This window comes from Delphinapterus leucas, chromosome 3 (assembly GCF_059928025.1).
Source record: "Delphinapterus leucas isolate spDelLeu-1000000601 "Yukka" chromosome 3, BTC_Dleu_Yukka2, whole genome shotgun sequence".
NCBI classification, from domain to species: Eukaryota; Metazoa; Chordata; class Mammalia; order Artiodactyla; family Monodontidae; genus Delphinapterus; species Delphinapterus leucas.
The window spans coordinates 33,293,639-33,316,479 of record NC_143131.1 but is presented as its reverse complement, the minus strand read 5'-3'; the positions used below and the strand labels follow the sequence as shown (position 1 = coordinate 33,316,479).

Genomic DNA, 22,841 nt, shown 5'->3' with positions numbered 1-22,841 from the left:
GAGTTTCATTTTGAATATGTTGAATCTGAACAGTCTTTAGAATAGTCACATCAGAAGTTTAGAAGACGGTTACCAATTCAGGTTTCTAGGTAAAGACAGAGAAGTGGAAGTTCCTCAGAGTGTCCAGTACCCCGTAAAGTGAATGGGGGAGAATAAGCTAGAACAGCAGTTCCCAAGTTGCTCTGGGGAATATTAGTCTCATGAGAGGCTCTTTGAAAAAAAGAATAGCATGGCCATATTCTTTCAATGGAACAGAACCCAATCCAAACAGATGTAATAAAAGAAAAATAAATAAATAAGCAAAGAAAGAGACAGAGACAGAGAGAGACAGAGAAAGGAAGGAAGGGGAAGGGGACTTAATGGCTCATGTAACTGCAGAGTCCAGAGGCTCAGGCTGGTCCAGATCCAGGGACTCAAAGAGCGATACCAGAACTTGGTCCCTCTTCACCTCTCAGCTCTGTCCTTCTCTTCTCTGAGTTACTGCACTCTCAGCCAGCCTCCTTTGAAATGGACCAAATGGCAAGTAGATCACCAGAATTGGTTCCAATTCCTTCAATCAGCAAACCCAGCTAAACACACTGCCTCTTCCACAACAGTTTCCCCCCACCAAAAAAAAAAATTCAGGGAATCAGACCTAAGGAGCTGGTCTGGCTTGAGTCATGCACCCAGAGGGATGTGTTTTGATTCTGAGTCTGGGATGTATCTGATATGGTGTGCTAGAGGCCCCTACAACTCAACTCTGCACATCTCTTCCCAACTCCACATTCAGTAATTTCACTTGGTAGCTTGAAACTGGCCACGGTGATATTTACACCATGGAAATTGGCAAATGCTATAAATCAAGGGCTTTTTTTCTGTGGAGAATTGGTTGTTAAATACTTACCAGCACATCACTCATCTTATGACCATTTCTAAAGCAAGGCAATGGGAAATGGACCCCCAGAACTGAAGGACTAAGAATGGGGTAGGGGTGGCTCTCTAATGGGAAATCAGGATATTGTTACAGAAAGATGGGAGAATGAATATTGGGCGGTGTCCTCTACACCGTATATTATGTTATATTGTATTATCACATTGCATCACATCACATTATATTATAATTGGAGATCTGTAATGAACTAATGGCTCTACAATGGCCTATAATCTAAAAGGCTGTTTGACTTATTTAACCCATTGTCACCCAAACTTCTCTGATTAGGGAGTCCCTTTTTTCATAAAACTCGGATTAACTTCTTAACATCTTTGGAAACTAGTGAGCCAGAGTATAGAGACAGCAGATAAGGGAACTAAGAATAAAAATAATATTAATATGTAGATCTATTGCTGTGTTAGTGGCTGGGAAAAAAAACCAATTCTTTTGTTTCCCTCTCCCTTGAATAGCAATTAGAAAATACCTAAAGTAAAGAAAGAGTTGATTTAAAGCCAACTAAGGTGTATACATATTTTATTTTGACTTTTAGCCAATAAAAAAGGTTTAAAATCAAAGGAACAACAAATTTCCTATGTATTTTAGGCTGGATAGTACATGTTAATTTCTAATACTTTTGTGAGCTGTAATTAACCTTGGGTCTTTGAGAAATCAGATGTTAAGGTTTTAAGCATTTAAGCATGAAACTTAATCTAGTGATATGATAGGAACAAAAAATGAAAAACAGAGAGCAATAGAAAACTATTTTTACTTAACTAATAGGAAATTGATTACCCTCTGACTATGTTTTGAAAGGGTCTTACAATGCAAACTTCATGAGGGTAAGGGCTCTGTTTGTTTTGCTCACTGTCGTATCCTTAGCACTTGTATGTAGTAAGCGGCTCAATGAATATGTATTGAATATTGAATTTAAAAATCTAAAATTGATGACAGAGGAATGTTTTTATCCCATCTTATGTTTCCTCATAAACCTGCCCATCACGCATCCCTTCATTTAGGATTGATCTTCCTTCCACAGACCCGATCACAAATCTCCACGGTCATCTAAAAGATTTTATGTTTTTTCATGCTCTCTCCCCAACCCCTTTTTTGCCCTGCATTGCAAACTTAGTAAGGGTTGCATTTCTACCATGTGCAGGAAAGGAATCGTCATTGATCAGTCTTCACTCATGTTTATTATACTGAAAACTGTATTTGTGAATTATTGATATTCTTTTTTCTTTAACTGAAATTTCTTATTTCCTAAAGATGGACAACTGTATTGAAAATCCAGGGCTCAATAAATATAATTCTTGTGTAATTCTAAGAAACTCCTAGCAAAACTGCTGTGTGTAAAGATGTTGTCGTATGGCAGAAGCAAAACCTATACTCTCTTTAAATCCGTTGGAAGCATCTGGGGATGCTCCTGGCTGTTGGGGTTTTGAATACAGAGACACTTTCATTTGGAGGGAAGCAGTAACCCCACAGAGGTAAACGGTAGTGTGAAAATCTGATCGTGGGGTCTCAGTGCAGAGGGGAGAAGCTTGGGGACAGTGGGATGGGCCAGGCCCTGCAGACACAGTCCTGTACGAGATGGCAGAATGCAAATAATACCCAGAAGAAACAGCACGTCATCTATCTCACTGAGTAATAAAATCCGAAACAGGGATGTAATGAGAGAAAGAGTTAGATTCATGCCGACAGAGGCAAAGGAGAGGAGCAAATTGCACTAAGGAGAGACTGGAGAACATTCAGACCATGCCTTCAGGTTGAGAAGGGTTCTGTATAGCACTCGGTCAAAGCTCAACTTTGTCAGAACCTCACCTACAGCAGCAACAAATTGTAGGTGAGATCCTAGTGAAGCTCCTGAAACTAGAAGCGGCAAAAGGGTTAGCAGTCAGACTGGCACTGATAGTGGAACACAGCGTCCAGTAATCAGGAGTGTAGGTTTTGGAGGCAGACTGCGGGGGCTTGAATTACACAGTTGTCAACGTCCGTGTGGCCTCCTTTGTAAATGGGGGTGACAACCCTCCCTGCAACTCACAGGGTTGCAAAGAGGATGGAGTGAGTTGGTACACGGTACCTGGCACTCTGTAAGTGCTCAATAAATGTTCATTGCTGGTATCTAGCAAGTAAGTGTTCTGAACCCTACTTTTAGCCAGTGTCTTCTAAATCACTATAATGACTTTCGAATTAGACTGGAATTCAAATCTTTGTTATTTTACTTCTTTGAGCTTCGGTCTCTTCACCTGTAGGTGGGACTAATACCTAGAACACAAAGAAAGTGCCCAGAGCTGAGACTATTCATGTTAATCACCAATCAATACTCATCTCTCAACTTGAGGGTCACAAGTACACCTGTTTCTCTTTCCTAGCGTTAAGAAAAAAATCTAGCGAGCTTAGATTAATCGATGTAGTCCAGGTTAGGCCTATCTAGGTGGGTAGAATGAGATTCTATGAGCACTCGGGTTTGAATTGGATGGTATCTTAATTTAGGTAGCGTTAAGGTTTCTGGCAGCTCTTTCAGTGTAAGATTCTGTGATTAAACAACCAGAAAACCCAGATTTCTTGGGCAGGTCACAGAAAAGAATCTCAGAGCTGCAGACTTCTTTGAGAGTGGTATCCTCAGTTACCTTAAGTTCCAGCAGGGAAATCATCAATAGCAATGTCGCTGTTGGCCGGAGCTGCCACAGGGATGGCCACTTCTGTTTTCCAATATGAGACCCAGGCGGTATACCAGATTAGGTGCCCAAAGGAAACTCCAGGGACATTGCAGTTATTAAAATTAATTATTTAACTGACTTGTTATTTTTCAGCTACCCGATGTTAGAGACCTTCAGTTAATTCTGCTGGCAAATATGTAGCCATTGAAAATTCTCCACAGTCAGAAACTGGAAGCAAAAACTCACTTTCTTTCGGTTTTAGATTTTTTGGTCTTGTACAGTACATTGAAGGCTGTGGATTAAGTGCACTAGTTAGAATAATACATTCAAGGATTTAAGGAATCTGGGTCTGATTTCGAACCACTCCACTACCTCTGGCTTGACCGCAGCTCAATTCCTTAATCTTTTGGCTTCTTTTTCCATCTGTGCAAGATGCCTCTGGCAACACACTGAGTGCAGTAGCTGTAGGAACAAATTAAATAATGGGCTTAATATCGCCACCGAGATTGGAGTAAATAGCTCTTTTGTGGGATCCATTAGCTCAACTGAGAATATGAGCACAGGATTCTGGGTCTATGATGGACTATAAGGAATAATGTAGCATCAATTTGAATGTCTTGTGTTGCCCCTCAGTGATTCTAGACAATACATAAAGAATATAGGGAAAGAAAGAGAAAAGCAAGGACAGAGGAGAGAGCTTGGTAAGTCAAAAGGAAGAGATAAAATTTGAAGCGATGGAGGACCGAAAGATAAGATGTGTGATGTGAGTGGACACATATGCAGAAAAGAGAAGATGGGAGAGGCAGGAAGAGAAACAGGAAAGTGACTGAGTGAGAGGACGGCAAGGATTTGAAATGAAGTTTCAATCAGACAGCAGTTCATTGGGACCTAAAGGGAGGGATGGAGAAGGGGGCAGAGCAGAGGGGGCAGGCAGGGTTTATTCCAGAAAGAGAGGATTTGCTAGTGGCGTCCTCTCCTGCCTTCAGTGGCTCTCTCCACACTCTTGGTACTCCCTCCCCAACCCTAGGCTCTGGCTCTGGGAGTTAGCCTTAACAGCTTAAGACTTTTAACCTCTCAGAAGTATGAGAATTTTAACAGGATTCTTGAGGTGACAGGTCTTAGGACCCAGGGAGTTAACTAAATGTTAGTCTCTCGGGGGAAAGGACGCCCCCTTACTCAGTGCTTCTCAAATCAAACAATTTCTAATTCCTAAGCTTTACCCATTGAGGATAACAGGATTTATAACCCCCTCCCTACTACATGTAGCCCCAAACAGGCTCATCTACCTGCTTTGATAGATTTAGAAGTGGTAATAATGATACTATCTGTAGCTAATATTTACTGCTGACTTTTTGTCAGGCACATACACCATGCATTCTTCCAAGAGGGACTTGAGGTGGTATACCATGAAAGACATTATAAGAAGGGAGGAAAAACTATTATGTACACCCCTTGCCTGAGGAAAACTATAGAATATTCAACGCAGCACGGTAAGAGGTTTTATAGAAATTAACTCATTTGTCCTCTCTGCCACCCTCTGACAGGTACTTTTAATTAGTCCTTTTTATAAAGAAAGAAACTGGGAAAACCAAGATTTGATATTATGTCCTTGGCTTGCCTTCGTAGGGTAGAATAAAAAAAAAAAAAACTCTATAGGAGTCTCACTACTTACTTTCAACAATAGCAATTTCAAAGTTATTCACCAGAAAAAATATATCAGCTCTGCCTGTCATCAAAAGATGGCCAAAACCAGTGATGCGTTGTCCAGTGTCCCTGTTAACTTAGACGTTTGAATATCCATCATATAAGGACCCTTATGACAAATTCCTCTCCAAGCTTGAGCTAGAAAAGACTTTCTCCTAAATAAATTCTGCTTTATGATTCCTTGCACTTGACAATGAGAGTTACAAAAACCTTCATTTCCCCTATTTCATTTGGCTATGGGGAAACCTGGAGCTAAGTTTTGTGCTAAGTTTTAAGGTTTGTTTGTTTTTGTTTTTTTGTTTAATATTTGTCTTTCATTGTAAACCACCTTAAGTCTCTTTGAAAGAAGGCACAGTATAAATAAGCAAAAGACAAAATGCAATCCTGTTGTGGCCATGATGGGGATATAATAATTTACCAAAATAGTTTACATAACACCCCTGAAATCTTTCTATTTGAAAGAGAATATTTTAAACAGAATCCAGGGAAGATAATATCTTTCATGGTGTTTATTGCATTTTTCATGCCCCTCAAATAACATTCCAAACCACTTTGGGTAAAGAACATAACATCTAGAGAAAATTAGATGATTATGCTCATGTATCTTCCTGTCATATATCTAATTAAAGTTTTGTATCTTGTCCAAAACTGCGCTCTAAAATAAACCAATTTAAATCTACATTTATTAGTCAGGCTTAAAATGAAGCACTTCACTCATTTCAACTATTCGCTGGCTAATAGCTATGCTTAATTTGTAGATTTTTATTTGTTTCCAAAATTTCTTCCAGGAACAAAGCCATATCTTGTCCCACTGATTGGTAAACAGTATGCATGTTAGATCACACATCCCAAGAAGCCTGTGTATGGGCCAAGATATGAGTAATTTAATAACAAAATCCCATCATCTTACATTTGCTGCTTTTGTGAGTGATCCTTTCAAAGAATAAAGCCTTTCATTTCCAAAATTTTCATTACAGGTGTGATTATGATTTTTCTTTCACTTAAAGATTTTTTTTATATTTAAGCATTTCAAATGAAATCTTATTTACAAAAAAATTTTTTTTAATGAATAAAACAGAAATGCAGGGAGAAAAGAAAAGCCAATAGCTAGAAAGAAGAGCACAAATCTTGGGCATAAAATAATTAACAAAGAAATCAGCTCTGCTTATCCAGCAAGTAGTTTAAGTTCAACATTTTTGCTGCTTCATTCCCATTCAATTTTAGCTTATTATATAATCTACCTTCTTACTTCTAATTATGTAATCATTTCCATTTCATTCTTCATTTGTTCAACAAACATTGAATGAGAACTGTCAGACTCTTCATATTATACAACATAAACTTCAAACGAAACAACTTTATGTTCTGATACTTAGTTTGCAACATCTTAGGTTTTTCTGTAAAAAAAGAAGTAATTATTATATAAAATAGTATTTACAACATAGACTGGTCTATGACAAGGGAAATAAAAATGGTGTCAATCCATGGCAGGCAAAATTGAGTTGAAATTCCTTTAAGAATCCACAGTGATTAATTCACCTTTTAAACAATAGTTAAGGAAATTTTACTACTATCAACTCAGATAGCAGGACCATATCAAGTACTGCACACTGAGTTTCTGGTCATAATCTGAAAATTACTAACATATTTTTAAAGCCCTGGTTTTGTTATGGAGATATAAAATCCATTATTTCTCATGAAAAGTGTGTCTAACACCGCTTTTCAAACCAGACCTCAGACCTCAGCACGGTGCGGGAACTGAGATGCTCCTTAGAAGCTGTGGCAAGTTCCTGAGTTTCCTAACCTATGAAATGAGGGTATACGTTGGAGGCAATTAGCTAATCAAAGCATAAGCTTTAAGGCATCTTTCCAGCCCCACATCCAAGACCCTGGCAGGAGACCTAGCAATACATTCAGGTGGTCATGTTTTTGTACAGCTGGCAAAAGTAAGATATTTTAACCACCATCAGCTGAGATTGAGGTCTCTTTCTATTTGGATTTTCCCTTTGTCACTTTCCCTTGGGTTGGGTAGTGCTGGAGCAGCTTGGGTGTGCTATATTGTTTTGTTTTTCTTTTTCCTTTGGGAGGACCACCCAAATTGTGTAAATTTCTCATAAAACCTGCATCAACCCCTAGGTGTGATAACAGTACCTATTTTACAGGTGTGTTGTGCAGATCAAATGAGGTGACAGATGGTGCCAGACACAGTATGTATCCAATAGATGATAGGCATTATTATTCCCCCAAATGTTTCTATGTCTCTCTCTTTTTTCTTTGTATCTTTTTCTCTTTATATATATATATATATATATATATATATATATATAAAACAAAGTCACAGAAGTTAGCGTTCTATGTAATATGCTTAAAATTAACTAGAATTTTTTCCTATGAAAGGAATTTCTCAACTCTATGTAGGGGCTGCATCACGATTTTCTTAGACCCTAGGCACTTGTGCCTTTGTTGAACCCCTTTGTCCATTAAAAAATTTAAAAATAAGATAAATTTCCCAAACCACCAAGGACTCAAGAACCAGGGTAACGGAAAAAGCAACGTTGTACATCTTAAACAGAGGTTCCAGTACACATAGTAGAAGACTGTTTTGCAAACTAGGTCTTAGGGATAATAGGAAGCATTTAGTTTTGGCATTCAAAATATGAACACAGATGAAGCTGGCCCTTAGAAGACTAGTGGGGACCATGTCTTACTGTGAAACACATATTTTCATTTAGGGAGCCTACTTTTCAATCAATGTACTTGCTGGTGTTTTGCGCCCATTTTAGTTACATTATCAACAGGGAAATGTTATCTCAGAAAATAAGCTTCGTTTTGCTAATTTAGAAATTGCTCTGGAATTTCATCCAAAGTTCTCTAAAAAACACGTTGGCCTTGGTGCTGGTGCATCAAATAAATCACAAATGAAACAAACAAGCTGGCTTCCTATTGAAGGTGTGTCTGCAGAGCCCTGTGACTCTGCGTGCCAGGGGCTCCATCTGGCACATTTCTGAACGTTGCAAAATTAATTGTGTCGAAGAGAACATCATCAAACGCGTCCGGCATAGAGCGTAAACATCTTCAAACCACGATTCTGCGCCATCAAACACTCTCCAGCTAATTACATTTGGTGCATTACTCTGGAAGAAAATCGAGGCCAAGTGAAACTGCGGAAATGGGAACAATGCAAGGAGGAAAAATCTCACCCCATTAAGGGATCCGTTTTTTCTCCGCACAAATAAGCCCACCACGCCTTGGAGGCAAGACTAGATGGCTCCAGGATACTCTCAGAATGCTCCTGCGGGCCCTCTCGGGCTGAAGGAGCCCTGCATCGGGGAGGAGGAAAGTGGCCTGAGTGGCAGCGCCCCAGCCATGGGGACATTTTAGGTAACTCATAAAATCTAAGCAATCGCTCCCCCTATCCCCGCCCAGGCGTAGAGGCTGGTTTTCGTGTGCCCTTACAAAGGAAGCTAAAACACGGCCCCGCGTCGTCCTCTCCTCTATGCAATGTCTGCAAAGCGCACTGACAGCGTTTTGGGAGCTGCTCTCCGCACAGGGCCGCCGCGCGCTAGGCAGGCCTTCCCTGAGCATTTGCACCAGCTGGGCCGCTCCTCTCCCCGACTCTTCCATGACCTCCCGAGATTGGCCTCGCGACTGGACTCTCCGCGGAAGCACCTCCCTCGGTGCTCGGCCCCCGCGCGCGGCCGCTCCCCTCCTGCTCCGAGGGGCGGCCCCGCGGCGAGCGCCGGACGCGCGCGGCCCCGCCGCGGGGGGCGGTGGCGGGGGCGCGCGGAAGGCTTCCGGCGGGGGCGCGCGGGCGGCGGGGCGGGGCCGGGGCCGGGGCCGGGGGCGGGGCCGGGGCAGCAGCGCCCCCCGCCGAGCGGCGTGCAGGCACCGCCCCCGCGCTCCGCAGTCCCCGCTGGAGCGTCTCGCCACTGGCCGTGGCCGTTACTGTTGCCTCCGCGCGGCTCTGGCGGCGGCGGCGGCTCCCGGGGCTCGCGGAGGGCAGCGGGCCGACCCTTGCCCGTGGCCGCCTGGTGCAGCCCAGCGCTGGGACCGGGGAGGCAAGACGGCGGCGGCGGCGGCGGCGGGTTGTGCCCGGCCCCCCTCCTCTACGCCTCCAGACCCCGCGCGACTGCGGACTCCTGGCAGCCCCCGGGCGGCGGCCGAGGCGGCCAAGCTGACGGCCGGGGATGGCGAGATAGCGGCGCGGGAGCGGCTTGTGAGTACGGGGAGCGGGTGGGCGCGGCGCAAGGCGCGGCGAGTGGGAGCCGCGGAGCCTGGAGCCCAGTCCCGTGGGCGCGTCGCCGCGAGCGCCCGGCGGCCCGCGGGGGGCGGGGGGCAGCGCTCCGGCCGGCTTCGGCCCGGGTGTCGGGGAGCGTCCGAGAGGAGTGACCGGGAGCGGGGGGTGGGGCGCGCCAGGTCGCGCCGCTCTCCAAGCACCCTTGGGCCACCCTCGGCTCCCAGAGGACGCCGACTCCCCGGCTGCGAACTTCTACCCCACGTAGGGCAGCGAGCTCTGAGGCCACAGGCTACCTGGGGGATGGGAAGGAGCTTGAATTTTTATTTTTGTTAAGGGATGTAATCAACCAAGTGATTTCGTGACCCCGTGCCTCAACTTTTCATTAAACTAGTTCTCTGTCCCTTCCGTATTCATGGTGTATTTGATTCACCTGTATTTTATGTGCTTGTATCCGAAGGCGCTATACTGATGAAAACCAGTTAAAGAGTTGGCGATCAAAGTTAGGCTTCGTAAAGGATGACACTTTTAATGCGTCATTTCAAAAGACAGAGCTGGAATCCTGAGTTGTGTCTGACAGAAAACTCTGTGCTTCAAATGCTGTGAATTTACGCCTTGAATAACATGATTCTGGCCTCCACCATCCCGCGTCCACACCTTTGGCTACCAGAAATATATGAGGTGTTTTATTTGCGGTTGGGTACCTGTGTGTTCCTTTTTGTATGGGTGTGTTATTGCAGTCAAATATTGATATAGCATATATACTGATACCAAATGGCGTTTGTATGGAAATGAATTTTTTGCAGTTTTTTAATGTGTTCTTTTAAGATACATTTTTCAACAGAAAGGTTTCAGTTTAAAGTTTGCCTTCTGATTTGTTCGTTTTCAGTTTCAGATTTGTCTTTAAAAAAAAATTTGCTTGGAGTAAAATTAAGTGACTTAGTAGTATCATTTAGTCAGGGGTCCCAAAATGATTCTTAGGTTAAATTTAAAGCAAATTCCCCTCCCCAGAAGAGAAAAATTAAAGCGTTCGTTTAGTGCAAATGATGCTTGCCCCTTCCCTTAAATGCTGATTTTGCCACAGATCTGAACTCACATTTCACAAGTATCGGAGGGTTCCTCGTCTAAGCCTGGCAGGGGAAAGGAAACCTAAGTATAGCGTGTGTTTTTAAAAACACTGTGCTCTTACTTGTTTCTTACGTTGACTTTCTGTTTTAGAGCCAAGGGGAAACTGTTGATTTGGAGGCTTCATTAGGTAGGTACAAGCTCGATTTAGATTTCCCTTCCAAGAGTTGAACTGAGGCTTATTTGCTTTGTAATAGGTGAGATCACAAGTGCTCCTCTCTAGTTAGTGGAGACTGGGATTCTTTTCTGGGAAATAAGGATCAGGAACTTTGCTGTTGAAGAGAACAAACTTTTGTGATTTTTGAAAGCTTTTGCTTATTGATGGTCCTCACTGAATAATATGTTGGCAATAGTATAAATTATTATGACATCAAGATTTATCATATTAATTTGTGGGACAGGCAACCTGTGCACACTGTAGAAGATTCAGTATGTATAAAAAGCTATAGAGTGGAAAGTATACCTCTCTCCCCCCCGCCAGGCCTCATTGCACCCTGTTCTCCCCAGGACCCAGGGTTACTAACTCCTGTGTATATCTTTCCAGATAAAGCCTATGCTAGTATAAACATTTTGTATGTGTTCTTTTTATTTGTGTTTCCACAAATGAGGATGCATTGTGTACTCTGTTCTGCACCAGCTCCCTGCCCTCCCCTCCCTGCAGAGTACTAAATCTTGGCAGTCTCTACATCAGTACCTAAGAGCTGTCTCATTCTCTAACAGCTGCTGCGTACTCCATTAAGGATGAAACGTAATTTATTTAACCTCTTCTTCATTGCGGTAGGTTGTTTCTACTATTTTGCTGTAGAATTATTGTAAAACATTAGTTTTTGAGGTTTTTAAGTGGGTTTCAATTATTCCCAAAGGCCCAAAGGCAGGAGTAACTTACTTCTTTGCATCATGTCCAGGAAATATATGCCCCTTCTCTCCAATGTACACCCTTTCCTTTTATATAATTTCAAAGCAATCCATAAGGATCTTTGGTGTCTTTGTGGTGAAGCCTGAGACATCAAGGCCAGTTACTAAGGTCATATTCCTTGATTAACACCTTAGCTCTTTGTTTCAACAAAAGAAATAAAAGAATAGATATAAGTTGTTAAGAATAATCTGTAAGAGGGCTTTCCTGGTGGCGCAGTGGTTGAGAGTCAGCCTGCCGATGCAGGGGACACGGGTTTGTGCCCCGGTCCGGGAAGATCCCACGTGCCGCGGAGTGGCTGGGCCCGTGCACCATGGCCGCTGAGCCTGTGCGTCCAGAGCCTGTGCTCCGCAACGGGAGAGGCCACAACAGTGAGAGGCCCGCGTACCGCAAAAAAAAAAAAAAAAGAATAATCTGTAAGAAAAATTCTTAAGAGTTTGAATATTTTGAACATGGAGAAAACGCTTGTACCTTTGATTAAGTTGAAGTTAAAGGCAGTTTATCAGTTGTAAAACTTGTTTGCCATTAGGCACTAACATCCCTGCCTTCTGTAGATTATCACCAGTATCTCATATTTTAATGTTGCTATAGTATGGTTATAAATTGTACACTTTGGGAGAAGGTTATTCATAACTTTTAAGAGGGAGTATGCTTTTAGAAAATATTTGGCCCTTTTAAATTAAAATTTGAGGTCTCTTAGAGTGCTTTTAAAGCAGAGTAAATTGTAGAAGTAAGACTAATGCTAGCTAGCACTTGAGCCAAATACAGTATATAATTTGAATATTAGCCAATGTTAAGCTTTGTATTTCCATTATGCTTATTTCTGAGAATGATTTTAGGACTAATGTAAGAAACTGTAATAATCCTTTTTTTTTTTTAACTGACCAAGCAAATCTTTTCACATTTAAGGTGTTTTCTTTTTCCTTTGTTATTCAGTACCTGTCGTTGTGCTACAGGACTGCTAATATTGCATCTGTATATTCCAGGCAACTTTCTAGCAACTAAGAATATAGCAGTGCACAGGACAGATAGATGCCCTTCTAATGAGTTCACATCTTAGTGAGGGAGGTGGATAAAAAGCAGAGAAGCAATAAAGGCAATAATATTAGAGAGTGATAAGTGCTGGAAAAGTGATAAAATAGGTTTGCTGTGGCAAACAGGGGCAGGGTAGGGGCTGCTGTTTTAGACTGAGTGGCCCTGGAAGCCTCTCTGAGGTGGAGAGATTTGAACTGAGAGTTGAGTGTGTTTTTGGAGAATGGTGACTCAGGCAGAGGGAGCAGCACATGCAAAGGCCCTGCAGTGGGGCTGAGCCTTGCACGCCAGAGGAACAGAGGGCTGCCTGTGTGGCTGGAATTTATGATGAAAAAGTGGCTGGCAGGAGAGAGAAGGCACTGGGATTAGTGTCCTGGGTATTTGCATATGTCAAGGAACATTTATAGAAGTGGGAAGGAGACCTTGGGTGGTGGAGTTCCTCCATCTGCTGGAAGCTCCAGGAGGGCAGGCACTGATCTGCTTGTTCCTCATTGCTTCCCCCATGCCAGGAACAGCCTTGGTCAGAATGGGCTGTGAATATTTATAGAATTAATGAATAATTAGAGAGTTTAAGAAATAATCTTGCCTGGTTTTGGTCAGAATACCTAGACTTGGGAGTCTTTTAGTTGAGTTTTCCATCTTGGCTCTGGCCCTTGACATTACCAAATCTGGTCTGCTGTTAACACACCCTCTCAAATTGTTGCTTTAAGTCAGTTGCATTTGATTTCTATTCCCTGAAATTAGAGTATGAAGCCTTAAAAGCACGCCTAATTTTCCAGGACATTATAGTGATTTCTGAGTAATTTAGTTAAAAGTTCCATCTTTGATTTTAGTGGATTAGCCATTTGCCCAAGGGTAAAAATTTCAGAGATGCCTTTTTTGGTATAGTGAATGTTTGAATCCTTTTGGGCAGATGACAGACTAATGAGCACATAAAATGTATGTATTTTATGCAGGTACTTTTATTCTCACAGGAAGAATGTGTGTGTGTTCTATTTTAGGGAGTATCAGGAACTGTGGTATTTCCTCTTCCCAACTTCTAATCTGTTTGTCATTCTGAATATATGTTCCTTTATATTAACTGAAAGCTTGGGAAATGAATTTTGTGCCAAGCAATTGTTGTAAGATGCCTAATTAGAATCTGTTGTTTTTTTCTTAACTGTGACTTTTGAGGTCCTGTTCCATATCAGGAGTTGTGATCTTGCAGAATGAGGGGGGTTGATTTTTTATTTCCTATCCTAATTGGTTGATACCTGAACCCAATAAGTTGTTCCCATATAAGATAATTTTATCTTCCAGCATTCTCTCTTAAGCTCTGTGCACATGCTATGTAAAGGATGGATTCTGTGACTTTAAAATCTTAAATCAAGTTACCTTTGTTTTTCTCCTTGCAGTGAAAGGTCTTCAGGCAAATTGCGGAAGCCCACAAGCATCTGTTTTATAGGTCTGTGGTACATTGAGGCTTAGATGCTTGAGTTAAAGTACTTTTACTACTACCTTTACCTTTCCTTTGTGAACTACAGAGATGCAGCAGGTCCAGATTTGTCTTACATTGCCTAAAGTTTACGACGCATATGCATTCCTCACCAGTCCTTGCTGCTGCTGCTGCTCGTGTGAGCAAAGGTTGTGCTTATCAAATACTGTTTTATGCGTTTATGTTGGAAGTTGAAGAAAACCTTCTGGTGGGTGAATTTTTCACGTACTTTTGCAGAGAGGTGAGAAAATCTTGCCTCTACCCATTCTTCTGGTTTGTAGGGCAGGTACAGAGGAAGACTTGGAATCAGTACGTGCCCCTGGCTGAGAATCTGTATCTGTATTATTAAGTGGCAGTATCCTGGAAGACCACAAGAAGGCGCTAATACTCCCATAAAGTGTGTGGCTCTTCCCTAAGGGTGACTTGGGATACTGAGGCCCCTTGCCTTCTTCTCACTGCTTGCAGGAGCAGCCTTCTCCAAGGAAACCCTGGATGGGAGGACAGTTGAAACAGCGGTGGTGGGAGCATGTGGTGGAAAATAACAAGTGGTGGCAGAAGTAATGCTTCCCATTTCTCATATTGAAAATGCTGGTGGGGCAGTGAATTGTAGACACTCTGTAGACAGAATGTGCCTTTGAATTGGGGTTGAGGGTAAGCTGGAGAGAGGTGAGACTCCACCATCACGACTTAGTGCTGCAGCTGCCGGCATGCCACCTTAAAGCTGGGTGCCAGCCTTCCCAGTCCCAGGCTTGGAGACCTGCCGCCACACCAGTGGGTCCTGTTTCATGTTTCATGCTGTAGTATTTATAGTGCAGTTCAAAAGGCAAGGAGGCAAGAACATCTTAGGATCCTTTTCAAACACACAGTTAAAATTGGGAGCATAAGTCTTCATCTAACACGAACCTTATTCTGTATCATTCCTTGAAGTTACCTGGATCACCAGAGTTTTACTGTAGATGTAAAATTTGGGAGGAGGGGGCTGAGAGCTTCATTCTGATTTCTAAGGAAGGACTATATATAGTCCTGTATATAACTTAAAATGCAAAACATTTACGAGTAATAGGAGCTTACGCATTCCGACAAAACCAAAGAAGGTATAGAATTTAAGGGGCAGAAGGGGCCTCGGATCATCTGGTCAACTTTTTTAAGTTTACTGATAAACCAAGCCCCACAGGTGTTCTAATTTGCCTAAGAATCCAGTAGTTCCAGACTGGTGTTTGTAACCACGATTTGCTGATTCCTAACTGCAGGATTCTGAGCTCCCCTCTGGAACAGCAGGAAATTTGTGGGGTTCACTGCTGTGTCTCCATAGAACAGTGCCCAGCCCAGATATTTGTTGAATAAATGAATACATAAGAGAATTTTGAGAACTTAAGATTGCACATTAGCTATAAGATAATACTTATAAAATTTGAAAGAATACATGATTTCATGAGTTTCTTTTCTTGTTAAACAATAGAGCATGTTGCTATTAAAGCCCAAACTATTAAGCCTAATATTAGCCAGATGGGCAAATGAAGATGTGTTTTACTGACTAACTTGGCAATTTTCAGAGCCTGGTATCACTAGATCTTGTAATATTCATTCTGTTCAGTCTGCTGGGATCCGGTGTCATTTAAGTTTTATATTTTGTATTTGAAAACATATGTACTTCAAAATTTAGCATTTGTTGTCTGAATTGTTTGCTATTTTTCTAGATATGTTTTATCAATAGTTTCACTATTTTTAAAACTTAGAGCCATATAGGGATTTGGTTGGTTACAAACAAATCTAGCTAACCATTAGGTTTTTGGGGATTGTCACTTTCAAATGCTGCTGGTGGCTGTTTCAATTGTTATAACTTTCCAGGAGGGCAATTTTGTTTATTACTCACCGAAAGCCTCAAAAATGTGCCATGTCCCTTAGTCAGGCATTTCCACCACTAGGAATTTAAACTAAGGAAAAAAAAATAAAGTGTGTGCACAGAGACCAGTCTATAGCAGTGGTTCTCGCCTACGCGGTGCCTGTGGGCACCGTATTCCTGTCAGTAGCTTTCTCCCCGCACAGTGATTCTTCACTTGGCGGGAAGTCCACGTAGTGGGGTGTCTCAGATTTCGAGGGGTGGGGTGCTCCCCCAAGCTTGGAAACTCGTCTCCAGATTCTGGTGACCTCCACAAAAAGTACACCAAAAACCCAACCTTTAGTTTGCAAAAATGATTTTTGTAGCTTTCTTTATGATAGTTATAAGCTAGAAACAACTTAAATGCTCAATAATAGGGAGATGGATTACATAAATTGTGGTATATATCAATACTTGTAATGAAAAACCCTTTCTTCATTGACAGTGAGGTAAGAAGTATTTATTGATTTGGAAAGATACTCAAAATTTGTAAAGTGAAAAAGCAGATTGCAAAACAGCACGTGTAAGTGGATCTAAGGTTTTTTTTTTTGTTTTTGGAGAAAGAGGTAGAGAGAGTGAGCGAGCGAGCAGGAGTGTGCAGTTTTCTACCTGTTACGTAGGAAAATGCCGGGAAGACTATACACCAGATGTTAGGTGAGAATATCTCCTTGTGCTGAAATTACAGGTGACTACTAGTTTTATTTTCCTGAATTTCCTACATAAGGAGCATATTATGTAGTAAAGAGAATGAGAGCAGCTTCCTTTTTTCATTTACTGGTTAGGCAACCCACAGAACTTGGACAGGTTCTGTGTCTGATTTCTTACCTGTAAAAGGGAATAATTCCACCTCATCATGCCTGCGAGTAGTATGTGTTAGATAAATGTTACCTTTCCCTCACTATTCTATTATGATTAAGGCCAATATTCCTACTAATGTAGGATTTCTAAGCAGAATAACATATCAACTGTTGTAAGAAGCACTTTATGACATTCTGACAAAATATTTCATTGCTTCTGGTCACTGAGAAATATTTTGTTGAGTTATTATTTACTTTAAAACTGAAATGCTTTCCAGTGCCAAGAAATTTTATTTTGAATCAAAAGCTTTTTTTCTTCTTCTGTTTCCTTCTGTTATCGGTTTCCGTAGTTCTGTATGATAAGTTCTCAAAAGTCAGGGTCCGATCTCTTTTCCTTTTATAGAGTTGTTAAAATGAAATGTGATTCATTCATTCAGCAACTATTAAGGGCCTTTTTTTCCCCAGGCAGCAGGTAGGCATCAGATATGCAGCAGTGGGCAGGGCAGACACGCCCCCACTACTTGCATGACAAGGAAAGTGATCAGAGCACTTCAGGGCCAGGAGGCACACCCACTCGGTAAAAGGTGTGTTACAGCAGCTGACAATCAAGTGGGCCTCATTTCCTCTCCTGCGATTTTAAAAGAAACTGTTGTGATGTTACTTTTCAATGAACACAAACATTGCCTCTTGCTTGTTCTACCAAGTACAGGAGGAGCAGACTAGGTTATTTCACCTTGACATTTACTGATGATTTAGTGATGACTTGCATTATGTATCTGTGAGAATATCCTGGGCTAATAGTATTAAAATTGCTACTCTATATCCTCTGTGAAGGATATGCCTTTTTGAGATTATCTAGTGTAAAATTACTGCTGTGGGTTCCTACTAATAAATTTAGGGTGGATAGAATTTATCGATACCCCATTTGAGAAATTCCAGCACGTGGTCTCACTGAGGATGAGGGCAGAAAGCCTGCAGTTTAAGGTTTCCATTTGACGGTATATAAGAATACATTAATTTTGTAATGTGTTCCTTGTGTAGGGACAGTTTTGGCAGCAGCTGTAAATGTTTTGATATAAAGTACACCCTCAGTGTTCATGAGAAGAGTCTCGGGACCTTTATGACAAATACTGACCTTGCATTTTATTTCCCTGATACAGCCTAATAAAAGAAGACAGTTTCATAAATCATTTTTTCTTGTTCCTGTGTAGAAAGAATGTAGAAGTCATGTCACAGGTTGGAGCCACTAGCAAAGCCAACATTTTATTCTTTCTTTATCTCACATTTTTTCCATCTACACCATTGCTTTCCATGGCCTATTCCACTCCATTGGCCTCCGCTGGAGCCAGCAATTAGCTTTCTTTTTCTTAATGGTGGTGGGGGGATCTCTTTTCACAAAGAAATACCCTTTATCTCTCTTGAGATGTACTGAGTATGTAATAGTAAAGGGAGAACAACCAAACTGTGTTGACCTGCAGACCTCAGGCTGTCGTCTAGACGTAGAATTTAGCCAACTTACTCTTTCTCAAATGCAAGCTTCAATAAAAGTACAGGTGACTCTGTTTTGGAACTTTTCAGCTCACTTACAAATAGTCAAAGTTGTGATTGCTGTACTCACGCATTCTATGGGCTGTATTGCTGGGATCAAAAACTCAAATGCTTACAGGGACAGAAGAGGTCACAGACATTGCTGAGTGGGTCTGATCTGCCTTTTGTCTTTATGCTTCTGATAAAAACATAAGGAATATTTTACTTCTTAATTCTACTACAAGATAGACAACACTGATAGTCTCGATGAATGGCAACTGAAATTTGTCTCAGTTTTGGGGACCAATAAGGAAAGACACAGAGGAAGGTTGGATCTGGAGCAACCTTGAGCTGATGTGAGCTGAGTTTTGAAGGGCGAGTTGGTGTTTGTTAAATGGACAGGGAAGAGTGGGGTGGGAAAGACATTCTGGGTAGAGGATAAGGTGTGCAGTGACACAGAGGACAGCAGAGCCTGCCGTGTTTGTTGGGACTCGAGCACAGGGCCAGTGTGGGTCAGAGGGCAAAGGTAGGTGGGACTGAAGTTAGGCGGCTTGGAACAGCAGAGAGCCTCATGCCATGCTGACAGCTGGCACCTTCTCTGTAGGCCAGGGAGAACCATGGAAAATTTCAGGCATGTGAGACCGACGATTCAGAAGGGGGCCTCCAGCTTGTGTCATGGAGGCTTGGGAATCCAGAGACCAGGGAGCAACCTGGCAGGAGTGCAGACCAAGGGGAAGAAGCCCCAACAAGGCCCTAGCCAGGCCCGGCCCTGGAAGTTTGTCTTTACTTTCCTAATGATGTTGAGGCATTATTTCCTAATAGTGACACGTGCAGCAGTAATGACTCTGCTCTTCCCATGCTCAATTCATCATGCCCTTTTCTTAAAGCTTTTGATTAAACTCAAATGGTGAGAAAGCATTCAATGTGTTTAAAGCTATCAAACACAGATCTACTGATGCCTTACCCTTACATTGCTAAAAGTTTGAGAGATCCTAAGTGTGGGTGGTTATAAAATAGTGAGTAGGTGAAGTGGGAGTGATGAAGTAGCCGCTTGAGCTAAAGATGTTGGTCAGAGGGCACAAACTTTCAGCTATAAGATGAATAAATTCTGGGGATCTATAGTTAATAATACGGTATTGTATACCTGAAATTTGTTATGAGAGTAAATCTTAAGCATTTTTACCACACATGGAAAAGAAAGCTATGAGGTGACAGATGTCTTATTAACTCGGTTGTGGTGATCATTTCACAGCGTACATATACACACGTCAAATCATCATGCTGTATACTTCAAATCCATACAATTTTATTTGTCAGTTGTACCTCAGTAAAGCTGGGGAAAAACAATAGGGAGCAGGTTGCACCTATGGAGAGAAGGGATAAGAATACTTTGAGTAAGGTTTATATTGAAGCAAGAATTTATAATAATTTGGACAGTAATAAAGACAACAATAATAGATTATGTTTCATATTAATAATACTTTAATGTTAGATTACCTACTTACTCATTTTTTAGACTAAAAATGAATCCCTCAATTTTAATACCACCAGAGGACAGGATTTTAGATATTATCATAAAATGAGGAGACAAGAGAGTTGTCCCTCTTCTTGTTATTTTGGCAGTTACATTACATTATTGGTCCATTTCACTAACCGGTCTTTTGTGTTTTTCCCACATGCTGCTGTTAAGTCATATCTCCTCCAAACTGTATTTGTTTATTTTCTGTGTGTTATTGTCATCATCATAACCATTTTATTTGGGACCCTGAAATTATCAATGCTAAATTTATCTTATTGGATTAGTTTGTTAGATTAATTTGTTAGCATCCTCATTATTATGTACAATATATTTGCTACTTTGCCCATTTTTTGGTCCACAAATTTGAGAAATGTGATTCCTGTATCTTCCTCCATTTCATTAATGAAAATGTTAAGAAAACAGAACTCTGTCACATCTGTCCATAATCTTCGTCCAGGTTGGCATCATCGATTAATTAGCACCCTTTGAGTATCATTGATCACGTGGTGAAAGAGCCCCCTTCACTCTTTTTTATACAACCTTCATCTTGCTCATAAACATCTCTCAGACGTCAGGAAAGGTCTTCTTCAAAGCCAGACACTTCATGTCTGATTCTGATGCTGGCTTTCCCAGTTCATTGGCCTTGTCAAGTTGGGGGTGAGGTGGGGCTGGGGTGTATTGGATTAGGGTCCCTTTCCTAATGTGTTCTGTAATCTTATCCAGGATCAGCATCAGGCTCACATGTTTCTAGTCTGTAGAATCTGCTATCTTGATAAGATGCCCATTTCCAAGATAGTTTTGACAAATGACAGTTATTTCAGGTTCTGTTGTATTTTTCATTCTCTGTTCCATCTTATGTAGAAGACTCAAGTAAACGTTAGGTGAATGCTGTGCTTCCACATACTTAGAAGACCTTGTAACCCTGGTCAAATGCTAAAGATTTTATTTTAGTTTTTGGTTTTTTTGAGAAGCATTTGTATTCTAAAATGATGCTTAGGATTTTGAGATCTGGGATTGAATAATATGACCAATCAAGAAAAGGCCATTCACTGGGGCTTCCCTGGTGGCGCAGTGGTTAAGAATCTGCCTGCCAATGCAGGGGGCACGGGTTCGAGTCCTGTCCCGGGAAGATCCCACAAGCCGCAGAGCAGCTAAGCCCGTGTGCCACAACTACTGAGCCTGCGCGCCACAGCCCGCAAGCCACAACTATTGAGCCCGCGTGCCACAACTACTGAAGCCCGCGTGCCTAGAACCCATGCTCCACAACAGGAAAAGCCACCGCAGTGAGAAGCCCGCACACCTCAACGAAGAGTAGCCCCCCTTGCTGCAACTAGAGAAAGCCTGCGCGCAGAAATAAAGACCCATTGTGGCCAAAAATAAATAAATAAATTTATTAAAAAAAAAAAAGAAAGAAAAAGCCATTCGAATTCTTTTGGAGAACAGAACTTTCAGATTCCAGCCCTAAAGAATGTTAAAACATTCAGGCACATTTTGGTCAATATCTGTGCCCTGAAATATATGTCTTCAAACCGTTTATATTTTGAGATTATTTCAACAGCAAGACAAGAATTTTTTCACGCCCATACATTTTGAAACAGGTTGTTAACTGGCGCTCCAAGAATTCTATTGGGCCTGCAAATGTGTTTTGTTTGGCCCACATACTGTTTTTTTGAAAAAATTGGAATTAGTTGCCAGCATTTAAAAATAAGGTGATTTCACATTAAAGAAAAAAAAACCCTGCATTTCTGGCTGTTTTTGAAAACCTTGAAAGTCTGTGACTACACTGGGCGCATGTTCCTAACCGGTGGTAATACAAGAGTTAGGCGCTAGCTGGAGGCCGCCCACCACAGCCCTGCCGTCCTCCTCACTGTGTTTCCTGTGGCCAGCGTCACCCCCTTCATCGGCCTGGCCCTCGGGGGATGTCTGGGCTTACACATGCTGAGTCAAGAGCTAACCAATCGGAAGTGTACTTTGAGTTTGAAGGAGAACAGTAAGATGGTAGCTGTTGGCTGTTTTGTTTCCTGACATCGACTGCCTGACCTTTGTCCTACTGTAATGGTTGGAAGGGCTTGGTAAAGCAAGTGGTATTTCTGCCAGGAATGGCACTCAGCTGGGCAGGGTAGGGGGAGCAGCATTCCTGCTCACATTCTAGATATCCGAGTTCATAGATGTGACAAGCAAGGTGTCCTGAGAAGAAAACAGCTATAAATTTCTTATGACATTTGAAGTGGGGAAAGTAGGCCCTGGGTCATACCTGTGTGGTTTTAGAGATGTGAGGGATTTGCCCGAGGTCTCATGCCTGCCACCCAGTCAGTGGTGGAGTGGGGACTGGAGCCCTGGATTCCTGACTCTGCTTCAGTGAGTTTTCTGCTCCATGTTTTTCAGTTTAGTGTGATAGTCTAGAGATGAGATTTATAGCCAGATCTGGATTTAAATACAAGTTTGGCCCCTGTCTAGCTGCCGGACCTCAAGCAAGCATCAAAAACCTCTCTGTGCCTCGTGTTCTGTGTTATAAAAAGGGGGACAATGATGATACGGACCGCCATAAGGTCGTTATAGGGATTAAAATCCAATATTGCATTTGAAGAACTTAAAACAGTGCCTTGCCTGTAATAAACAATACGTAAACAGTGCATGGTATCTCAAAAGTGGTATTTATGAATTCTGTATTATGGTAAACTTAGCTAAAACCAACATTTCAATCACTCAAAACGATTACATAATTATCAATTTTTTTCCTCTTAGAGTTTAGAAAGGGCAGTAAGGATAGTTTTACTCCATCTATTTTGTGAAAAGCCTCCAGCAATTTGATCCAATATTGGCTTTTTGTTCATAAATTTATCTGTAGCAGACAGGTGCATTCAAAAGCATAGCATTCAACTTTCTCTTCAGAATGTAAAGAAATAACTGGGTGTTATCAAAATATTTTAAGTCCTTACCAAAGATGTCATTTGGATGGATTTGTTTAATTCACTAAATGAATCTGGAATATGTAGTGCATGTAAAGCCCTCTTAGATGTAGGAATGTTGGAAAGACAAATCTCTGCTGTTAGGGAACTTATAATTA

At 41.7% G+C, this 22,841-nt stretch overlaps 1 protein-coding gene across 1 annotated transcript in view; it reads left to right on the top strand.

The window, feature by feature from the left end:
* The first annotated feature begins 9,211 nt into the window (after positions 1-9,211).
* LIFR (LIF receptor subunit alpha) overlaps positions 9,212-22,841 on the top strand; it is a 93,794-nt gene continuing 80,164 nt past the window's right edge. Inside the window, exon 1 of the mRNA XM_022598901.2 lies at positions 9,212-9,490. The gene's annotated coding sequence lies outside the window, so the exon portion shown is untranslated. The remainder of the gene's footprint in view (positions 9,491-22,841) is intronic.